Source organism: Rhinoderma darwinii, unplaced genomic scaffold (assembly GCF_050947455.1).
Source record: "Rhinoderma darwinii isolate aRhiDar2 unplaced genomic scaffold, aRhiDar2.hap1 Scaffold_610, whole genome shotgun sequence".
Taxonomy (NCBI): domain Eukaryota; kingdom Metazoa; phylum Chordata; class Amphibia; order Anura; family Rhinodermatidae; genus Rhinoderma; species Rhinoderma darwinii.
The window spans coordinates 41978-61976 of record NW_027464166.1 but is presented as its reverse complement, the minus strand read 5'-3'; the positions used below and the strand labels follow the sequence as shown (position 1 = coordinate 61976).

Genomic DNA, 19999 nt, shown 5'->3' with positions numbered 1-19999 from the left:
AGCCAGCTTTCTGACATCATAATGGGGCCTCAGAGATAAAAGCCTGGGCCCAGGCAGTGTTGGTCAGTGCTGCTCAGCAGGCAGCACTGGACTGGACTGGATTACAGCTGATACAAGGTGTGAAGGAACAAGGGGTGGCTGTGGGCATGCACTTGCTGCCGCTGCCAGTGTTTATCTGCATGGCAGCAGGGCATTTGGGCGTTGCCAGGAAGGCGTTTTTATGTAGATTCCTCCTCTTTCAGCACTGCATTGTGGTGCAAGCAAAAGAAGCAAATCCTGTCTGGCTTCCTCTCCGGCCTTTATTCACCTCCCGTGTAGCTGTGAGTGTGTGAGCCTGCAGGGCCCCATGGAATTGCCTAGAAGTAGGCTGAATCGCTGCAAGGGCTGAACAGCAGTATCGGGCAGGCTCGGGCAACGCGCGGCCCGTTCGGGTTATCGCTTCTCGGCCTTTTGGCTAAGATCAAGTGTAGTATCTGTTCTTATCAGTTTAATATCTGATACGTCCCCTATCTGGGGACCATATATTAAATGGATTTTTAGAACAGGGAGATGGAAATAGAGCTTGCTCTGTCCACTCCACGCATTGACCTGGTATTGCAGTATTTCCAGGACCGGTGCACCCTTTCCTTATGTGTTGACTAAAAGCAGATTCCAAAAGTGTTTTTTGTCTTTGCTATTGTTTCTGTCTTTCTGAAGGGATCTCCCCTTTTAATCCCATTATTTCAACACCTGTTGGACAATGCATGAGTGATAATGAGCTCATTGATTAAATGCAATTAATGAATAGATTGCCACCTCTTGTTGTGTGTCGTCTGTGTTTCTGTGTTTCCGGCATTTCACATTGGAACACCTCATTCACCTTCCTTGTCTTCTCTCCGCCCTCCCTTTTAGGTAAGTTAAAGAGCTGCACCTGAGCCAGCCACTGATTGATTGATTGATTGATTGATTGATTGATTGATTGATGCAGCACAACAGTCAAATAGTGGAGTGGAGTAGGGGAACAGCAAACAGCCAATAAAGCAGCCCGCCCGCTCGCCTGCCCGCCACAATGGACCTACCTGTGTACACTAGATGGATGTGATGGAATGTACTGTCGTCCCTACATTTCAAGAAGAAGTAAGAATTGCAGTTGCAACAAAGCCTTGCTTGCCTACAAAGAGAGCAGCAATTTGGATTTGTTACTATGTTACCTAGAAGAATAACAAACTGTGCAAGGATGGAGGTTGTAGGAGCAAGGAGAAGTTGTCTGTAAAGTTGGTGGATGCCTATTTTCCATTTTGCAGTCCCTTGTCTCCCTCTTGTGGCCTCCTGGAGGCAACTAGCTGTGCAAAAAAAAGACAGCCTGGCGGCCGGCTGTTGCAGTGTTGCCCTCTCAGGCAACACTGAGTGACTGACTGAGCCTCACCGTCTTATATAAAGTTCAGACGGAACTTTGCACGTGTCATAGTGGAGCCCTCAGGATTCCAGAGCCAGCTTTCTGACATCATAATGGGGCCTCAGAGATAAAAGCCTGGGCCCAGGCAGTGTTGGTCAGTGCTGCTCAGCAGGCAGCACTGGACTGGACTGGATTACAGCTGATACAAGGTGTGAAGGAACAAGGGGTGGCTGTGGGCATGCACTTGCTGCCGCTGCCAGTGTTTATCTGCATGGCAGCAGGGCATTTGGGCGTTGCCAGGAAGGCGTTTTTATGTAGATTCCTCCTCTTTCAGCACTGCATTGTGGTGCAAGCAAAAGAAGCAAATCCTGTCTGGCTTCCTCTCCGGCCTTTATTCACCTCCCGTGTAGCTGTGAGTGTGTGAGCCTGCAGAGCCCCATGGAATTGCCTAGAAGTAGGCTGAATCGCTGCAAGGGCTGAACAGCAGTATCGGGCAGGCTCGGGCAACGCGCGGCCCGTTCGGGTTATCGCTTCTCGGCCTTTTGGCTAAGATCAAGTGTAGTATCTGTTCTTATCAGTTTAATATCTGATACGTCCCCTATCTGGGGACCATATATTAAATGGATTTTTAGAACAGGGAGATGGAAATAGAGCTTGCTCTGTCCACTCCACGCATTGACCTGGTATTGCAGTATTTCCAGGACCGGTGCACCCTTTCCTTATGTGTTGACTAAAAGCAGATTCCAAAAGTGTTTTTTGTCTTTGCTATTGTTTCTGTCTTTCTGAAGGGATCTCCCCTTTTAATCCCATTATTTCAACACCTGTTGGACAATGCATGAGTGATAATGAGCTCATTGATTAAATGCAATTAATGAATAGATTGCCACCTCTTGTTGTGTGTCGTCTGTGTTTCTGTGTTTCCGGCATTTCACATTGGAACACCTCATTCACCTTCCTTGTCTTCTCTCCGCCCTCCCTTTTAGGTAAGTTAAAGAGCTGCACCTGAGCCAGCCACTGATTGATTGATTGATTGATTGATTGATTGATTGATTGATTGATGCAGCACAACAGTCAAATAGTGGAGTGGAGTAGGGGAACAGCAAACAGCCAATAAAGCAGCCCGCCCGCTCGCCTGCCCGCCACAATGGACCTACCTGTGTACACTAGATGGATGTGATGGAATGTACTGTCGTCCCTACATTTCAAGAAGAAGTAAGAATTGCAGTTGCAACAAAGCCTTGCTTGCCTACAAAGAGAGCAGCAATTTGGATTTGTTACTATGTTACCTAGAAGAATAACAAACTGTGCAAGGATGGATGTTGTAGGAGCAAGGAGAAGTTGTCTGTAAAGTTGGTGGATGCCTATTTTCCATTTTGCAGTCCCTTGTCTCCCTCTTGTGGCCTCCTGGAGGCAACTAGCTGTGCAAAAAAAAGACAGCCTGGCGGCCGGCTGTTGCAGTGTTGCCCTCTCAGGCAACACTGAGTGACTGACTGAGCCTCACCGTCTTATATAAAGTTCAGACGGAACTTTGCACGTGTCATAGTGGAGCCCTCAGGATTCCAGAGCCAGCTTTCTGACATCATAATGGGGCCTCAGAGATAAAAGCCTGGGCCCAGGCAGTGTTGGTCAGTGCTGCTCAGCAGGCAGCACTGGACTGGACTGGATTACAGCTGATACAAGGTGTGAAGGAACAAGGGGTGGCTGTGGGCATGCACTTGCTGCCGCTGCCAGTGTTTATCTGCATGGCAGCAGGGCATTTGGGCGTTGCCAGGAAGGCGTTTTTATGTAGATTCCTCCTCTTTCAGCACTGCATTGTGGTGCAAGCAAAAGAAGCAAATCCTGTCTGGCTTCCTCTCCGGCCTTTATTCACCTCCCGTGTAGCTGTGAGTGTGTGAGCCTGCAGGGCCCCATGGAATTGCCTAGAAGTAGGCTGAATCGCTGCAAGGGCTGAACAGCAGTATCGGGCAGGCTCGGGCAACGCGCGGCCCGTTCGGGTTATCGCTTCTCGGCCTTTTGGCTAAGATCAAGTGTAGTATCTGTTCTTATCAGTTTAATATCTGATACGTCCCCTATCTGGGGACCATATATTAAATGGATTTTTAGAACAGGGAGATGGAAATAGAGCTTGCTCTGTCCACTCCACGCATTGACCTGGTATTGCAGTATTTCCAGGACCGGTGCACCCTTTCCTTATGTGTTGACTAAAAGCAGATTCCAAAAGTGTTTTTTGTCTTTGCTATTGTTTCTGTCTTTCTGAAGGGATCTCCCCTTTTAATCCCATTATTTCAACACCTGTTGGACAATGCATGAGTGATAATGAGCTCATTGATTAAATGCAATTAATGAATAGATTGCCACCTCTTGTTGTGTGTCGTCTGTGTTTCTGTGTTTCCGGCATTTCACATTGGAACACCTCATTCACCTTCCTTGTCTTCTCTCCGCCCTCCCTTTTAGGTAAGTTAAAGAGCTGCACCTGAGCCAGCCACTGATTGATTGATTGATTGATTGATTGATTGATTGATTGATTGATTGATTGATGCAGCACAACAGTCAAATAGTGGAGTGGAGTAGGGGAACAGCAAACAGCCAATAAAGCAGCCCGCCCGCTCGCCTGCCCGCCACAATGGACCTACCTGTGTACACTAGATGGATGTGATGGAATGTACTGTCGTCCCTACATTTCAAGAAGAAGTAAGAATTGCAGTTGCAACAAAGCCTTGCTTGCCTACAAAGAGAGCAGCAATTTGGATTTGTTACTATGTTACCTAGAAGAATAACAAACTGTGCAAGGATGGAGGTTGTAGGAGCAAGGAGAAGTTGTCTGTAAAGTTGGTGGATGCCTATTTTCCATTTTGCAGTCCCTTGTCTCCCTCTTGTGGCCTCCTGGAGGCAACTAGCTGTGCAAAAAAAAGACAGCCTGGCGGCCGGCTGTTGCAGTGTTGCCCTCTCAGGCAACACTGAGTGACTGACTGAGCCTCACCGTCTTATATAAAGTTCAGACGGAACTTTGCACGTGTCATAGTGGAGCCCTCAGGATTCCAGAGCCAGCTTTCTGACATCATAATGGGGCCTCAGAGATAAAAGCCTGGGCCCAGGCAGTGTTGGTCAGTGCTGCTCAGCAGGCAGCACTGGACTGGACTGGATTACAGCTGATACAAGGTGTGAAGGAACAAGGGGTGGCTGTGGGCATGCACTTGCTGCCGCTGCCAGTGTTTATCTGCATGGCAGCAGGGCATTTGGGCGTTGCCAGGAAGGCGTTTTTATGTAGATTCCTCCTCTTTCAGCACTGCATTGTGGTGCAAGCAAAAGAAGCAAATCCTGTCTGGCTTCCTCTCCGGCCTTTATTCACCTCCCGTGTAGCTGTGAGTGTGTGAGCCTGCAGGGCCCCATGGAATTGCCTAGAAGTAGGCTGAATCGCTGCAAGGGCTGAACAGCAGTATCGGGCAGGCTCGGGCAACGCGCGGCCCGTTCGGGTTATCGCTTCTCGGCCTTTTGGCTAAGATCAAGTGTAGTATCTGTTCTTATCAGTTTAATATCTGATACGTCCCCTATCTGGGGACCATATATTAAATGGATTTTTAGAACAGGGAGATGGAAATAGAGCTTGCTCTGTCCACTCCACGCATTGACCTGGTATTGCAGTATTTCCAGGACCGGTGCACCCTTTCCTTATGTGTTGACTAAAAGCAGATTCCAAAAGTGTTTTTTGTCTTTGCTATTGTTTCTGTCTTTCTGAAGGGATCTCCCCTTTTAATCCCATTATTTCAACACCTGTTGGACAATGCATGAGTGATAATGAGCTCATTGATTAAATGCAATTAATGAATAGATTGCCACCTCTTGTTGTGTGTCGTCTGTGTTTCTGTGTTTCCGGCATTTCACATTGGAACACCTCATTCACCTTCCTTGTCTTCTCTCCGCCCTCCCTTTTAGGTAAGTTAAAGAGCTGCACCTGAGCCAGCCACTGATTGATTGATTGATTGATTGATTGATTGATTGATTGATTGATTGATTGATTGATTGATTGATTGATTGATGCAGCACAACAGTCAAATAGTGGAGTGGAGTAGGGGAACAGCAAACAGCCAATAAAGCAGCCCGCCCGCTCGCCTGCCCGCCACAATGGACCTACCTGTGTACACTAGATGGATGTGATGGAATGTACTGTCGTCCCTACATTTCAAGAAGAAGTAAGAATTGCAGTTGCAACAAAGCCTTGCTTGCCTACAAAGAGAGCAGCAATTTGGATTTGTTACTATGTTACCTAGAAGAATAACAAACTGTGCAAGGATGGAGGTTGTAGGAGCAAGGAGAAGTTGTCTGTAAAGTTGGTGGATGCCTATTTTCCATTTTGCAGTCCCTTGTCTCCCTCTTGTGGCCTCCTGGAGGCAACTAGCTGTGCAAAAAAAAGACAGCCTGGCGGCCGGCTGTTGCAGTGTTGCCCTCTCAGGCAACACTGAGTGACTGACTGAGCCTCACCGTCTTATATAAAGTTCAGACGGAACTTTGCACGTGTCATAGTGGAGCCCTCAGGATTCCAGAGCCAGCTTTCTGACATCATAATGGGGCCTCAGAGATAAAAGCCTGGGCCCAGGCAGTGTTGGTCAGTGCTGCTCAGCAGGCAGCACTGGACTGGACTGGATTACAGCTGATACAAGGTGTGAAGGAACAAGGGGTGGCTGTGGGCATGCACTTGCTGCCGCTGCCAGTGTTTATCTGCATGGCAGCAGGGCATTTGGGCGTTGCCAGGAAGGCGTTTTTATGTAGATTCCTCCTCTTTCAGCACTGCATTGTGGTGCAAGCAAAAGAAGCAAATCCTGTCTGGCTTCCTCTCCGGCCTTTATTCACCTCCCGTGTAGCTGTGAGTGTGTGAGCCTGCAGGGCCCCATGGAATTGCCTAGAAGTAGGCTGAATCGCTGCAAGGGCTGAACAGCAGTATCGGGCAGGCTCGGGCAACGCGCGGCCCGTTCGGGTTATCGCTTCTCGGCCTTTTGGCTAAGATCAAGTGTAGTATCTGTTCTTATCAGTTTAATATCTGATACGTCCCCTATCTGGGGACCATATATTAAATGGATTTTTAGAACAGGGAGATGGAAATAGAGCTTGCTCTGTCCACTCCACGCATTGACCTGGTATTGCAGTATTTCCAGGACCGGTGCACCCTTTCCTTATGTGTTGACTAAAAGCAGATTCCAAAAGTGTTTTTTGTCTTTGCTATTGTTTCTGTCTTTCTGAAGGGATCTCCCCTTTTAATCCCATTATTTCAACACCTGTTGGACAATGCATGAGTGATAATGAGCTCATTGATTAAATGCAATTAATGAATAGATTGCCACCTCTTGTTGTGTGTCGTCTGTGTTTCTGTGTTTCCGGCATTTCACATTGGAACACCTCATTCACCTTCCTTGTCTTCTCTCCGCCCTCCCTTTTAGGTAAGTTAAAGAGCTGCACCTGAGCCAGCCACTGATTGATTGATTGATTGATTGATTGATTGATTGATTGATTGATGCAGCACAACAGTCAAATAGTGGAGTGGAGTAGGGGAACAGCAAACAGCCAATAAAGCAGCCCGCCCGCTCGCCTGCTCGCCACAATGGACCTACCTGTGTACACTAGATGGATGTGATGGAATGTACTGTCGTCCCTACATTTCAAGAAGAAGTAAGAATTGCAGTTGCAACAAAGCCTTGCTTGCCTACAAAGAGAGCAGCAATTTGGATTTGTTACTATGTTACCTAGAAGAATAACAAACTGTGCAAGGATGGAGGTTGTAGGAGCAAGGAGAAGTTGTCTGTAAAGTTGGTGGATGCCTATTTTCCATTTTGCAGTCCCTTGTCTCCCTCTTGTGGCCTCCTGGAGGCAACTAGCTGTGCAAAAAAAAGACAGCCTGGCGGCCGGCTGTTGCAGTGTTGCCCTCTCAGGCAACACTGAGTGACTGACTGAGCCTCACCGTCTTATATAAAGTTCAGACGGAACTTTGCACGTGTCATAGTGGAGCCCTCAGGATTCCAGAGCCAGCTTTCTGACATCATAATGGGGCCTCAGAGATAAAAGCCTGGGCCCAGGCAGTGTTGGTCAGTGCTGCTCAGCAGGCAGCACTGGACTGGACTGGATTACAGCTGATACAAGGTGTGAAGGAACAAGGGGTGGCTGTGGGCATGCACTTGCTGCCGCTGCCAGTGTTTATCTGCATGGCAGCAGGGCATTTGGGCGTTGCCAGGAAGGCGTTTTTATGTAGATTCCTCCTCTTTCAGCACTGCATTGTGGTGCAAGCAAAAGAAGCAAATCCTGTCTGGCTTCCTCTCCGGCCTTTATTCACCTCCCGTGTAGCTGTGAGTGTGTGAGCCTGCAGGGCCCCATGGAATTGCCTAGAAGTAGGCTGAATCGCTGCAAGGGCTGAACAGCAGTATCGGGCAGGCTCGGGCAACGCGCGGCCCGTTCGGGTTATCGCTTCTCGGCCTTTTGGCTAAGATCAAGTGTAGTATCTGTTCTTATCAGTTTAATATCTGATACGTCCCCTATCTGGGGACCATATATTAAATGGATTTTTAGAACAGGGAGATGGAAATAGAGCTTGCTCTGTCCACTCCACGCATTGACCTGGTATTGCAGTTTTTCCAGGACCGGTGCACCCTTTCCTTATGTGTTGACTAAAAGCAGATTCCAAAAGTGTTTTTTGTCTTTGCTATTGTTTCTGTCTTTCTGAAGGGATCTCCCCTTTTAATCCCATTATTTCAACACCTGTTGGACAATGCATGAGTGATAATGAGCTCATTGATTAAATGCAATTAATGAATAGATTGCCACCTCTTGTTGTGTGTCGTCTGTGTTTCTGTGTTTCCGGCATTTCACATTGGAACACCTCATTCACCTTCCTTGTCTTCTCTCCGCCCTCCCTTTTAGGTAAGTTAAAGAGCTGCACCTGAGCCAGCCACTGATTGATTGATTGATTGATTGATTGATTGATTGATTGATTGATTGATTGATTGATGCAGCACAACAGTCAAATAGTGGAGTGGAGTAGGGGAACAGCAAACAGCCAATAAAGCAGCCCGCCCGCTCGCCTGCCCGCCACAATGGACCTACCTGTGTACACTAGATGGATGTGATGGAATGTACTGTCGTCCCTACATTTCAAGAAGAAGTAAGAATTGCAGTTGCAACAAAGCCTTGCTTGCCTACAAAGAGAGCAGCAATTTGGATTTGTTACTATGTTACCTAGAAGAATAACAAACTGTGCAAGGATGGAGGTTGTAGGAGCAAGGAGAAGTTGTCTGTAAAGTTGGTGGATGCCTATTTTCCATTTTGCAGTCCCTTGTCTCCCTCTTGTGGCCTCCTGGAGGCAACTAGCTGTGCAAAAAAAAGACAGCCTGGCGGCCGGCTGTTGCAGTGTTGCCCTCTCAGGCAACACTGAGTGACTGACTGAGCCTCACCGTCTTATATAAAGTTCAGACGGAACTTTGCACGTGTCATAGTGGAGCCCTCAGGATTCCAGAGCCAGCTTTCTGACATCATAATGGGGCCTCAGAGATAAAAGCCTGGGCCCAGGCAGTGTTGGTCAGTGCTGCTCAGCAGGCAGCACTGGACTGGACTGGATTACAGCTGATACAAGGTGTGAAGGAACAAGGGGTGGCTGTGGGCATGCACTTGCTGCCGCTGCCAGTGTTTATCTGCATGGCAGCAGGGCATTTGGGCGTTGCCAGGAAGGCGTTTTTATGTAGATTCCTCCTCTTTCAGCACTGCATTGTGGTGCAAGCAAAAGAAGCAAATCCTGTCTGGCTTCCTCTCCGGCCTTTATTCACCTCCCGTGTAGCTGTGAGTGTGTGAGCCTGCAGGGCCCCATGGAATTGCCTAGAAGTAGGCTGAATCGCTGCAAGGGCTGAACAGCAGTATCGGGCAGGCTCGGGCAACGCGCGGCCCGTTCGGGTTATCGCTTCTCGGCCTTTTGGCTAAGATCAAGTGTAGTATCTGTTCTTATCAGTTTAATATCTGATACGTCCCCTATCTGGGGACCATATATTAAATGGATTTTTAGAACAGGGAGATGGAAATAGAGCTTGCTCTGTCCACTCCACGCATTGACCTGGTATTGCAGTATTTCCAGGACCGGTGCACCCTTTCCTTATGTGTTGACTAAAAGCAGATTCCAAAAGTGTTTTTTGTCTTTGCTATTGTTTCTGTCTTTCTGAAGGGATCTCCCCTTTTAATCCCATTATTTCAACACCTGTTGGACAATGCATGAGTGATAATGAGCTCATTGATTAAATGCAATTAATGAATAGATTGCCACCTCTTGTTGTGTGTCGTCTGTGTTTCTGTGTTTCCGGCATTTCACATTGGAACACCTCATTCACCTTCCTTGTCTTCTCTCCGCCCTCCCTTTTAGGTAAGTTAAAGAGCTGCACCTGAGCCAGCCACTGATTGATTGATTGATTGATTGATTGATTGATTGATTGATTGATTGATTGATGCAGCACAACAGTCAAATAGTGGAGTGGAGTAGGGGAACAGCAAACAGCCAATAAAGCAGCCCGCCCGCTCGCCTGCCCGCCACAATGGACCTACCTGTGTACACTAGATGGATGTGATGGAATGTACTGTCGTCCCTACATTTCAAGAAGAAGTAAGAATTGCAGTTGCAACAAAGCCTTGCTTGCCTACAAAGAGAGCAGCAATTTGGATTTGTTACTATGTTACCTAGAAGAATAACAAACTGTGCAAGGATGGAGGTTGTAGGAGCAAGGAGAAGTTGTCTGTAAAGTTGGTGGATGCCTATTTTCCATTTTGCAGTCCCTTGTCTCCCTCTTGTGGCCTCCTGGAGGCAACTAGCTGTGCAAAAAAAAGACAGCCTGGCGGCCGGCTGTTGCAGTGTTGCCCTCTCAGGCAACACTGAGTGACTGACTGAGCCTCACCGTCTTATATAAAGTTCAGACGGAACTTTGCACGTGTCATAGTGGAGCCCTCAGGATTCCAGAGCCAGCTTTCTGACATCATAATGGGGCCTCAGAGATAAAAGCCTGGGCCCAGGCAGTGTTGGTCAGTGCTGCTCAGCAGGCAGCACTGGACTGGACTGGATTACAGCTGATACAAGGTGTGAAGGAACAAGGGGTGGCTGTGGGCATGCACTTGCTGCCGCTGCCAGTGTTTATCTGCATGGCAGCAGGGCATTTGGGCGTTGCCAGGAAGGCGTTTTTATGTAGATTCCTCCTCTTTCAGCACTGCATTGTGGTGCAAGCAAAAGAAGCAAATCCTGTCTGGCTTCCTCTCCGGCCTTTATTCACCTCCCGTGTAGCTGTGAGTGTGTGAGCCTGCAGGGCCCCATGGAATTGCCTAGAAGTAGGCTGAATCGCTGCAAGGGCTGAACAGCAGTATCGGGCAGGCTCGGGCAACGCGCGGCCCGTTCGGGTTATCGCTTCTCGGCCTTTTGGCTAAGATCAAGTGTAGTATCTGTTCTTATCAGTTTAATATCTGATACGTCCCCTATCTGGGGACCATATATTAAATGGATTTTTAGAACAGGGAGATGGAAATAGAGCTTGCTCTGTCCACTCCACGCATTGACCTGGTATTGCAGTATTTCCAGGACCGGTGCACCCTTTCCTTATGTGTTGACTAAAAGCAGATTCCAAAAGTGTTTTTTGTCTTTGCTATTGTTTCTGTCTTTCTGAAGGGATCTCCCCTTTTAATCCCATTATTTCAACACCTGTTGGACAATGCATGAGTGATAATGAGCTCATTGATTAAATGCAATTAATGAATAGATTGCCACCTCTTGTTGTGTGTCGTCTGTGTTTCTGTGTTTCCGGCATTTCACATTGGAACACCTCATTCACCTTCCTTGTCTTCTCTCCGCCATCCCTTTTAGGTAAGTTAAAGAGCTGCACCTGAGCCAGCCACTGATTGATTGATTGATTGATTGATTGATTGATTGATTGATTGATGCAGCACAACAGTCAAATAGTGGAGTGGAGTAGGGGAACAGCAAACAGCCAATAAAGCAGCCCGCCCGCTCGCCTGCCCGCCACAATGGACCTACCTGTGTACACTAGATGGATGTGATGGAATGTACTGTCGTCCCTACATTTCAAGAAGAAGTAAGAATTGCAGTTGCAACAAAGCCTTGCTTGCCTACAAAGAGAGCAGCAATTTGGATTTGTTACTATGTTACCTAGAAGAATAACAAACTGTGCAAGGATGGAGGTTGTAGGAGCAAGGAGAAGTTGTCTGTAAAGTTGGTGGATGCCTATTTTCCATTTTGCAGTCCCTTGTCTCCCTCTTGTGGCCTCCTGGAGGCAACTAGCTGTGCAAAAAAAAGACAGCCTGGCGGCCGGCTGTTGCAGTGTTGCCCTCTCAGGCAACACTGAGTGACTGACTGAGCCTCACCGTCTTATATAAAGTTCAGACGGAACTTTGCACGTGTCATAGTGGAGCCCTCAGGATTCCAGAGCCAGCTTTCTGACATCATAATGGGGCCTCAGAGATAAAAGCCTGGGCCCAGGCAGTGTTGGTCAGTGCTGCTCAGCAGGCAGCACTGGACTGGACTGGATTACAGCTGATACAAGGTGTGAAGGAACAAGGGGTGGCTGTGGGCATGCACTTGCTGCCGCTGCCAGTGTTTATCTGCATGGCAGCAGGGCATTTGGGCGTTGCCAGGAAGGCGTTTTTATGTAGATTCCTCCTCTTTCAGCACTGCATTGTGGTGCAAGCAAAAGAAGCAAATCCTGTCTGGCTTCCTCTCCGGCCTTTATTCACCTCCCGTGTAGCTGTGAGTGTGTGAGCCTGCAGGGCCCCATGGAATTGCCTAGAAGTAGGCTGAATCGCTGCAAGGGCTGAACAGCAGTATCGGGCAGGCTCGGGCAACGCGCGGCCCGTTCGGGTTATCGCTTCTCGGCCTTTTGGCTAAGATCAAGTGTAGTATCTGTTCTTATCAGTTTAATATCTGATACGTCCCCTATCTGGGGACCATATATTAAATGGATTTTTAGAACAGGGAGATGGAAATAGAGCTTGCTCTGTCCACTCCACGCATTGACCTGGTATTGCAGTATTTCCAGGACCGGTGCACCCTTTCCTTATGTGTTGACTAAAAGCAGATTCCAAAAGTGTTTTTTGTCTTTGCTATTGTTTCTGTCTTTCTGAAGGGATCTCCCCTTTTAATCCCATTATTTCAACACCTGTTGGACAATGCATGAGTGATAATGAGCTCATTGATTAAATGCAATTAATGAATAGATTGCCACCTCTTGTTGTGTGTCGTCTGTGTTTCTGTGTTTCCGGCATTTCACATTGGAACACCTCATTCACCTTCCTTGTCTTCTCTCCGCCCTCCCTTTTAGGTAAGTTAAAGAGCTGCACCTGAGCCAGCCACTGATTGATTGATTGATTGATTGATTGATTGATTGATTGATTGATTGATTGATTGATGCAGCACAACAGTCAAATAGTGGAGTGGAGTAGGGGAACAGCAAACAGCCAATAAAGCAGCCCGCCCGCTCGCCTGCCCGCCACAATGGACCTACCTGTGTACACTAGATGGATGTGATGGAATGTACTGTCGTCCCTACATTTCAAGAAGAAGTAAGAATTGCAGTTGCAACAAAGCCTTGCTTGCCTACAAAGAGAGCAGCAATTTGGATTTGTTACTATGTTACCTAGAAGAATAACAAACTGTGCAAGGATGGAGGTTGTAGGAGCAAGGAGAAGTTGTCTGTAAAGTTGGTGGATGCCTATTTTCCATTTTGCAGTCCCTTGTCTCCCTCTTGTGGCCTCCTGGAGGCAACTAGCTGTGCAAAAAAAAGACAGCCTGGCGGCCGGCTGTTGCAGTGTTGCCCTCTCAGGCAACACTGAGTGACTGACTGAGCCTCACCGTCTTATATAAAGTTCAGACGGAACTTTGCACGTGTCATAGTGGAGCCCTCAGGATTCCAGAGCCAGCTTTCTGACATCATAATGGGGCCTCAGAGGTAAAAGCCTGGGCCCAGGCAGTGTTGGTCAGTGCTGCTCAGCAGGCAGCACTGGACTGGACTGGATTACAGCTGATACAAGGTGTGAAGGAACAAGGGGTGGCTGTGGGCATGCACTTGCTGCCGCTGCCAGTGTTTATCTGCATGGCAGCAGGGCATTTGGGCGTTGCCAGGAAGGCGTTTTTATGTAGATTCCTCCTCTTTCAGCACTGCATTGTGGTGCAAGCAAAAGAAGGAAATCCTGTCTGGCTTCCTCTCCGGCCTTTATTCACCTCCCGTGTAGCTGTGAGTGTGTGAGCCTGCAGGGCCCCATGGAATTGCCTAGAAGTAGGCTGAATCGCTGCAAGGGCTGAACAGCAGTATCGGGCAGGCTCGGGCAACGCGCGGCCCGTTCGGGTTATCGCTTCTCGGCCTTTTGGCTAAGATCAAGTGTAGTATCTGTTCTTATCAGTTTAATATCTGATACGTCCCCTATCTGGGGACCATATATTAAATGGATTTTTAGAACAGGGAGATGGAAATAGAGCTTGCTCTGTCCACTCCACGCATTGACCTGGTATTGCAGTATTTCCAGGACCGGTGCACCCTTTCCTTATGTGTTGACTAAAAGCAGATTCCAAAAGTGTTTTTTGTCTTTGCTATTGTTTCTGTCTTTCTGAAGGGATCTCCCCTTTTAATCCCATTATTTCAACACCTGTTGGACAATGCATGAGTGATAATGAGCTCATTGATTAAATGCAATTAATGAATAGATTGCCACCTCTTGTTGTGTGTCGTCTGTGTTTCTGTGTTTCCGGCATTTCACATTGGAACACCTCATTCACCTTCCTTGTCTTCTCTCCGCCCTCCCTTTTAGGTAAGTTAAAGAGCTGCACCTGAGCCAGCCACTGATTGATTGATTGATTGATTGATTGATTGATTGATTGATTGATGCAGCACAACAGTCAAATAGTGGAGTGGAGTAGGGGAACAGCAAACAGCCAATAAAGCAGCCCGCCCGCTCGCCTGCCCGCCACAATGGACCTACCTGTGTACACTAGATGGATGTGATGGAATGTACTGTCGTCCCTACATTTCAAGAAGAAGTAAGAATTGCAGTTGCAACAAAGCCTTGCTTGCCTACAAAGAGAGCAGCAATTTGGATTTGTTACTATGTTACCTAGAAGAATAACAAACTGTGCAAGGATGGAGGTTGTAGGAGCAAGGAGAAGTTGTCTGTAAAGTTGGTGGATGCCTATTTTCCATTTTGCAGTCCCTTGTCTCCCTCTTGTGGCCTCCTGGAGGCAACTAGCTGTGCAAAAAAAAGACAGCCTGGCGGCCGGCTGTTGCAGTGTTGCCCTCTCAGGCAACACTGAGTGACTGACTGAGCCTCACCGTCTTATATAAAGTTCAGACGGAACTTTGCACGTGTCATAGTGGAGCCCTCAGGATTCCAGAGCCAGCTTTCTGACATCATAATGGGGCCTCAGAGATAAAAGCCTGGGCCCAGGCAGTGTTGGTCAGTGCTGCTCAGCAGGCAGCACTGGACTGGACTGGATTACAGCTGATACAAGGTGTGAAGGAACAAGGGGTGGCTGTGGGCATGCACTTGCTGCCGCTGCCAGTGTTTATCTGCATGGCAGCAGGGCATTTGGGCGTTGCCAGGAAGGCGTTTTTATGTAGATTCCTCCTCTTTCAGCACTGCATTGTGGTGCAAGCAAAAGAAGCAAATCCTGTCTGGCTTCCTCTCCGGCCTTTATTCACCTCCCGTGTAGCTGTGAGTGTGTGAGCCTGCAGGGCCCCATGGAATTGCCTAGAAGTAGGCTGAATCGCTGCAAGGGCTGAACAGCAGTATCGGGCAGGCTCGGGCAACGCGCGGCCCGTTCGGGTTATCGCTTCTCGGCCTTTTGGCTAAGATCAAGTGTAGTATCTGTTCTTATCAGTTTAATATCTGATACGTCCCCTATCTGGGGACCATATATTAAATGGATTTTTAGAACAGGGAGATGGAAATAGAGCTTGCTCTGTCCACTCCACGCATTGACCTGGTATTGCAGTATTTCCAGGACCGGTGCACCCTTTCCTTATGTGTTGACTAAAAGCAGATTCCAAAAGTGTTTTTTGTCTTTGCTATTGTTTCTGTCTTTCTGAAGGGATCTCCCCTTTTAATCCCATTATTTCAACACCTGTTGGACAATGCATGAGTGATAATGAGCTCATTGATTAAATGCAATTAATGAATAGATTGCCACCTCTTGTTGTGTGTCGTCTGTGTTTCTGTGTTTCCGGCATTTCACATTGGAACACCTCATTCACCTTCCTTGTCTTCTCTCCGCCCTCCCTTTTAGGTAAGTTAAAGAGCTGCACCTGAGCCAGCCACTGATTGATTGATTGATTGATTGATTGATTGATTGATTGATTGATTGATTGATGCAGCACAACAGTCAAATAGTGGAGTGGAGTAGGGGAACAGCAAACAGCCAATAAAGCAGCCCACCCGCTCGCCTGCCCGCCACAATGGACCTACCTGTGTACACTAGATGGATGTGATGGAATGTACTGTCGTCCCTACATTTCAAGAAGAAGTAAGAATTGCAGTTGCAACAAAGCCTTGCTTGCCTACAAAGAGAGCAGCAATTTGGATTTGTTACTATGTTACCTAGAAGAATAACAAACTGTGCAAGGATGGAGGTTGTAGGAGCAAGGAGAAGTTGTCTGTAAAGTTGGTGGATGCCTATTTTCCATTTTGCAGTCCCTTGTCTCCCTCTTGTGGCCTCCTGGAGGCAACTAGCTGTGCAAAAAAAAGACAGCCTGGCGGCCGGCTGTTGCAGTGTTGCCCTCTCAGGCAACACTGAGTGACTGACTGAGCCTCACCGTCTTATATAAAGTTCAGACGGAACTTTGCACGTGTCATAGTGGAGCCCTCAGGATTCCAGAGCCAGCTTTCTGACATCATAATGGGGCCTCAGAGATAAAAGCCTGGGCCCAGGCAGTGTTGGTCAGTGCTGCTCAGCAGGCAGCACTGGACTGGACTGGATTACAGCTGATACAAGGTGTGAAGGAACAAGGGGTGGCTGTGGGCATGCACTTGCTGCCGCTGCCAGTGTTTATCTGCATGGCAGCAGGGCATTTGGGGGTTGCCAGGAAGGCGTTTTTATGTAGATTCCTCCTCTTTCAGCACTGCATTGTGGTGCAAGCAAAAGAAGCAAATCCTGTCTGGCTTCCTCTCCGGCCTTTATTCACCTCCCGTGTAGCTGTGAGTGTGTGAGCCTGCAGGGCCCCATGGAATTGCCTAGAAGTAGGCTGAATCGCTGCAAGGGCTGAACAGCAGTATCGGGCAGGCTCGGGCAACGCGCGGCCCGTTCGGGTTATCGCTTCTCGGCCTTTTGGCTAAGATCAAGTGTAGTATCTGTTCTTATCAGTTTAATATCTGATACGTCCCCTATCTGGGGACCATATATTAAATGGATTTTTAGAACAGGGAGATGGAAATAGAGCTTGCTCTGTCCACTCCACGCATTGACCTGGTATTGCAGTATTTCCAGGACCGGTGCACCCTTTCCTTATGTGTTGACTAAAAGCAGATTCCAAAAGTGTTTTTTGTCTTTGCTATTGTTTCTGTCTTTCTGAAGGGATCTCCCCTTTTAATCCCATTATTTCAACACCTGTTGGACAATGCATGAGTGATAATGAGCTCATTGATTAAATGCAATTAATGAATAGATTGCCACCTCTTGTTGTGTGTCGTCTGTGTTTCTGTGTTTCCGGCATTTCACATTGGAACACCTCATTCACCTTCCTTGTCTTCTCTCCGCCCTCCCTTTTAGGTAAGTTAAAGAGCTGCACCTGAGCCAGCCACTGATTGATTGATTGATTGATTGATTGATTGATTGATTGATTGATTGATTGATGCAGCACAACAGTCAAATAGTGGAGTGGAGTAGGGGAACAGCAAACAGCCAATAAAGCAGCCCGCCCGCTCGCCTGCCCGCCACAATGGACCTACCTGTGTACACTAGATGGATGTGATGGAATGTACTGTCGTCCCTACATTTCAAGAAGAAGTAAGAATTGCAGTTGCAACAAAGCCTTGCTTGCCTACAAAGAGAGCAGCAATTTGGATTTGTTACTATGTTACCTAGAAGAATAACAAACTGTGCAAGGATGGAGGTTGTAGGAGCAAGGAGAAGTTGTCTGTAAAGTTGGTGGATGCCTATTTTCCATTTTGCAGTCCCTTGTCTCCCTCTTGTGGCCTCCTGGAGGCAACTAGCTGTGCAAAAAAAAGACAGCCTGGCGGCCGGCTGTTGCAGTGTTGCCCTCTCAGGCAACACTGAGTGACTGACTGAGCCTCACCGTCTTATATAAAGTTCAGACGGAACTTTGCACGTGTCATAGTGGAGCCCTCAGGATTCCAGAGCCAGCTTTCTGACATCATAATGGGGCCTCAGAGATAAAAGCCTGGGCCCAGGCAGTGTTGGTCAGTGCTGCTCAGCAGGCAGCACTGGACTGGACTGGATTACAGCTGATACAAGGTGTGAAGGAACAAGGGGTGGCTGTGGGCATGCACTTGCTGCCGCTGCCAGTGTTTATCTGCATGGCAGCAGGGCATTTGGGCGTTGCCAGGAAGGCGTTTTTATGTAGATTCCTCCTCTTTCAGCACTGCATTGTGGTGCAAGCAAAAGAAGCAAATCCTGTCTGGCTTCCTCTCCGGCCTTTATTCACCTCCCGTGTAGCTGTGAGTGTGTGAGCCTGCAGGGCCCCATGGAATTGCCTAGAAGTAGGCTGAATCGCTGCAAGGGCTGAACAGCAGTATCGGGCAGGCTCGGGCAACGCGCGGCCCGTTCGGGTTATCGCTTCTCGGCCTTTTGGCTAAGATCAAGTGTAGTATCTGTTCTTATCAGTTTAATATCTGATACGTCCCCTATCTGGGGACCATATATTAAATGGATTTTTAGAACAGGGAGATGGAAATAGAGCTTGCTCTGTCCACTCCACGCATTGACCTGGTATTGCAGTATTTCCAGGACCGGTGCACCCTTTCCTTATGTGTTGACTAAAAGCAGATTCCAAAAGTGTTTTTTGTCTTTGCTATTGTTTCTGTCTTTCTGAAGGGATCTCCCCTTTTAATCCCATTATTTCAACACCTGTTGGACAATGCATGAGTGATAATGAGCTCATTGATTAAATGCAATTAATGAATAGATTGCCACCTCTTGTTGTGTGTCGTCTGTGTTTCTGTGTTTCCGGCATTTCACATTGGAACACCTCATTCACCTTCCTTGTCTTCTCTCCGCCCTCCCTTTTAGGTAAGTTAAAGAGCTGCACCTGAGCCAGCCACTGATTGATTGATTGATTGATTGATTGATTGATTGATTGATTGATTGATTGATTGATTGATTGATTGATGCAGCACAACAGTCAAATAGTGGAGTGGAGTAGGGGAACAGCAAACAGCCAATAAAGCAGCCCGCCCGCTCGCCTGCCCGCCACAATGGACCTACCTGTGTACACTAGATGGATGTGATGGAATGTACTGTCGTCCCTACATTTCAAGAAGAAGTAAGAATTGCAGTTGCAACAAAGCCTTGCTTGCCTACAAAGAGAGCAGCAATTTGGATTTGTTACTATGTTACCTAGAAGAATAACAAACTGTGCAAGGATGGAGGTTGTAGGAGCAAGGAGAAGTTGTCTGTAAAGTTGGTGGATGCCTATTTTCCATTTTGCAGTCCCTTGTCTCCCTCTTGTGGCCTCCTGGAGGCAACTAGCTGTGCAAAAAAAAGACAGCCTGGCGGCCGGCTGTTGCAGTGTTGCCCTCTCAGGCAACACTGAGTGACTGACTGAGCCTCACCGTCTTATATAAAGTTCAGACGGAACTTTGCACGTGTCATAGTGGAGCCCTCAGGATTCCAGAGCCAGCTTTCTGACATCATAATGGGGCCTCAGAGATAAAAGCCTGGGCCCAGGCAGTGTTGGTCAGTGCTGCTCAGCAGGCAGCACTGGACTGGACTGGATTACAGCTGATACAAGGTGTGAAGGAACAAGGGGTGGCTGTGGGCATGCACTTGCTGCCGCTGCCAGTGTTTATCTGCATGGCAGCAGGGCATTTGGGCGTTGCCAGGAAGGCGTTTTTATGTAGATTCCTCCTCTTTCAGCACTGCATTGTGGTGCAAGCAAAAGAAGCAAATCCTGTCTGGCTTCCTCTCCGGCCTTTATTCACCTCCCATGTAGCTGTGAGTGTGTGAGCCTGCAGGGCCCCATGGAATTGCCTAGAAGTAGGCTGAATCGCTGCAAGGGCTGAACAGCAGTATCGGGCAGGCTCGGGCAACGCGCGGCCCGTTCGGGTTATCGCTTCTCGGCCTTTTGGCTAAGATCAAGTGTAGTATCTGTTCTTATCAGTTTAATATCTGATACGTCCCCTATCTGGGGACCATATATTAAATGGATTTTTAGAACAGGGAGATGGAAATAGAGCTTGCTCTGTCCACTCCACGCATTGACCTGGTATTGCAGTATTTCCAGGACCGGTGCACCCTTTCCTTATGTGTTGACTAAAAGCAGATTCCAAAAGTGTTTTTTGTCTTTGCTATTGTTTCTGTCTTTCTGAAGGGATCTCCCCTTTTAATCCCATTATTTCAACACCTGTTGGACAATGCATGAGTGATAATGAGCTCATTGATTAAAT

The 19999-nt window shown here is 47.8% G+C and overlaps 14 non-coding genes across 14 annotated transcripts; all 14 read left to right on the top strand.

Moving 5' to 3' along the window:
* Positions 1-434: 434 nt before the first annotated feature.
* Positions 435-625, top strand: LOC142726215 (U2 spliceosomal RNA). Its single transcript, XR_012876699.1, has one exon. It is a non-coding gene; the product is annotated as a U2 spliceosomal RNA (small nuclear RNA).
* A 1276-nt stretch (positions 626-1901) lies between these two features.
* On the top strand, positions 1902-2092 carry LOC142726214 (U2 spliceosomal RNA). The gene has a single exon (XR_012876698.1). It is a non-coding gene; the product is annotated as a U2 spliceosomal RNA (small nuclear RNA).
* Positions 2093-3372: 1280 nt separating this feature from the next.
* LOC142726213 (U2 spliceosomal RNA) lies at positions 3373-3563 on the top strand. The gene has a single exon (XR_012876697.1). It is a non-coding gene; the product is annotated as a U2 spliceosomal RNA (small nuclear RNA).
* Positions 3564-4851: 1288 nt separating this feature from the next.
* Positions 4852-5042, top strand: LOC142726212 (U2 spliceosomal RNA). The gene has a single exon (XR_012876696.1). It is a non-coding gene; the product is annotated as a U2 spliceosomal RNA (small nuclear RNA).
* A 1308-nt stretch (positions 5043-6350) lies between these two features.
* LOC142726210 (U2 spliceosomal RNA) lies at positions 6351-6541 on the top strand. Its single transcript, XR_012876694.1, has one exon. It is a non-coding gene; the product is annotated as a U2 spliceosomal RNA (small nuclear RNA).
* Positions 6542-7821: 1280 nt separating this feature from the next.
* Positions 7822-8012, top strand: LOC142726171 (U2 spliceosomal RNA). The gene has a single exon (XR_012876660.1). It is a non-coding gene; the product is annotated as a U2 spliceosomal RNA (small nuclear RNA).
* A 1292-nt stretch (positions 8013-9304) lies between these two features.
* Positions 9305-9495, top strand: LOC142726209 (U2 spliceosomal RNA). The gene has a single exon (XR_012876693.1). It is a non-coding gene; the product is annotated as a U2 spliceosomal RNA (small nuclear RNA).
* A 1288-nt stretch (positions 9496-10783) lies between these two features.
* LOC142726208 (U2 spliceosomal RNA) lies at positions 10784-10974 on the top strand. The gene has a single exon (XR_012876692.1). It is a non-coding gene; the product is annotated as a U2 spliceosomal RNA (small nuclear RNA).
* A 1280-nt stretch (positions 10975-12254) lies between these two features.
* Positions 12255-12445, top strand: LOC142726206 (U2 spliceosomal RNA). The gene has a single exon (XR_012876691.1). It is a non-coding gene; the product is annotated as a U2 spliceosomal RNA (small nuclear RNA).
* A 1292-nt stretch (positions 12446-13737) lies between these two features.
* LOC142726205 (U2 spliceosomal RNA) lies at positions 13738-13928 on the top strand. Its single transcript, XR_012876690.1, has one exon. It is a non-coding gene; the product is annotated as a U2 spliceosomal RNA (small nuclear RNA).
* A 1280-nt stretch (positions 13929-15208) lies between these two features.
* Positions 15209-15399, top strand: LOC142726204 (U2 spliceosomal RNA). Its single transcript, XR_012876689.1, has one exon. It is a non-coding gene; the product is annotated as a U2 spliceosomal RNA (small nuclear RNA).
* A 1288-nt stretch (positions 15400-16687) lies between these two features.
* On the top strand, positions 16688-16878 carry LOC142726203 (U2 spliceosomal RNA). The gene has a single exon (XR_012876688.1). It is a non-coding gene; the product is annotated as a U2 spliceosomal RNA (small nuclear RNA).
* Positions 16879-18166: 1288 nt separating this feature from the next.
* Positions 18167-18357, top strand: LOC142726202 (U2 spliceosomal RNA). Its single transcript, XR_012876687.1, has one exon. It is a non-coding gene; the product is annotated as a U2 spliceosomal RNA (small nuclear RNA).
* Positions 18358-19661: 1304 nt separating this feature from the next.
* On the top strand, positions 19662-19852 carry LOC142726201 (U2 spliceosomal RNA). Its single transcript, XR_012876686.1, has one exon. It is a non-coding gene; the product is annotated as a U2 spliceosomal RNA (small nuclear RNA).
* The last annotated feature ends 147 nt before the right edge of the window (positions 19853-19999 follow it).